This window comes from Nothoprocta perdicaria, unplaced genomic scaffold (genome assembly GCF_003342845.1).
Source record: "Nothoprocta perdicaria isolate Ctin4 unplaced genomic scaffold, notPer1 scaffold_718, whole genome shotgun sequence".
Taxonomy (NCBI): Eukaryota; Metazoa; Chordata; class Aves; order Tinamiformes; family Tinamidae; genus Nothoprocta; species Nothoprocta perdicaria.
The window spans coordinates 18842-20501 of record NW_020455997.1 but is presented as its reverse complement, the minus strand read 5'-3'; positions in this window follow the sequence as shown (position 1 = coordinate 20501).

Genomic DNA, 1660 nt, shown 5'->3' with positions numbered 1-1660 from the left:
TTGACCAAGAGTTGGACATTTGACCATGGTTGAACAAGAGCCGCTCACTTGGTCCCACCAACTGCTCAGTTGGCCCTGGTTGACCGAGAATTGGTCCCTTGGCCACCGTTGACCAAGAGCCGGGCACTTGGTTGAGCGGGAGCCGTCACTTGGCCCCGTGGGAGCAAACGAGGTCGTTGGGGACGTTGACGGGACTGCAGGGCGACGCGGCCCCTTCCCGCGCCCTCCCCGACCCCTTTTCCACGGGGACGCCGCTGACGAGATGTCACCAAGAGGACGTCGCCCAGGGGACGYCACCGAGGGGACATTGGGGGCCTTACGGGGACAAATCGGGACTTTGCGGGGATAACTCCAGGACCTTGTGGGGACATCCCGGGTGTCCCGTCGGGGACGTGGGGACATCCCCGGCTCCTCTGAGGACGTCCTGGAGCACTGGGGGGACCCCAGGGTGTCCCCCAGCCCTTCTGGGGACAGCGCGGAGCCTTACGGGGACATGGGGACGTCCCCGGTCCCTCTGGGGACATCACGGAGCCTTAGGGGGCCACGGGGACGTCCCCAAACCGGGGGACATCCCGGGGCCTTACAGGGACGTGGSGATGTCCCCAGGCCCCCGGGGACCTCCCGTGGGGACCCGGCGACGTCCCGGAGCCTTAGGAGAACGATGGGGACAGGGCAGGGACAGCCGGGGTGTCCCCCATTCCCGGTGTCCCGGGGCCCCCCCCGGGACATTCCCGGTGTCCCGCGTCCCCCTGGGGACTTCCCGGAGCCTTAGGGGGCCGGGGGCGCCCGGCCCCCCCTCACTCAGGAACAGCCCCCGCTCCGGGGGGGGGGCGGGGCCCGCCAGGGGGGTTGGGCACCTGGGTCTAGGTGCCCGGACGCCTGGGCCCCTCGGGACGTTGAGTATTTGGGGCTTCCCCCCCCCGCGGGGACGCCCCCTTTGACCTGCTGACCCCCCCCCCGGACGCCGGGGCCCCTTGCGGGGGGAGGGGCTGTATGTACCTCGGGGCGGGGGGTCCCCGGGGTGTCTCGTCCCTGCCCCCCCCGGCCGGTGCCGCTGGAGCTTTTCCAGGTTCTAGATTAAAACTTTCCAGGAAGTTTTTCCCTGGCTCCGACCACTGTGTCCCGGTGCCCCCCCCGCCCAGTGCTTCCCGGTGCATCCCAGGGTCCCCCCCCCGGCACATCCCAGTGTTCCCGGGTGCTTCCCAGTGCATCCCAGTGCATCTCGGTACCCACCCCAGTGCTCCCAGGTGCATTCCAGTTCATCCCAGTTCCCACCGCCAGCGCTCTGGGTGCATCCCGGCGCCCTTCCCCAGGGTTCCTGCTGCATCCCAGTGCATCCCGATGTTCCCAGTGCATCCCGGTATTCCCAGTGCATCCCAGCGCCCTTCCCAGAGCATCCCGGTGTTCCCGGTTTCTCAATCACCTCTACTATTGAACTCCGCTCTCCCCTCCCGGCTCCCGCGCCCCGTGCCAGCCGAGCGGGAGGCGGGGCCTCCCGCGGGAGGGGGCGGGGCTCTGCGAGGAGGCGGAGCCTCCAGCGCGGAGAGGGCGGGGCCGGGAGCCGCGGGGGGGGCGGGCCCAGCGCTCCCTCCGGCCAATGAGCGCGCAGCCCTCTCCGCGCCTCCCTTGCCGCCGCCGCGGCGCATGCGCCAACGCGGCT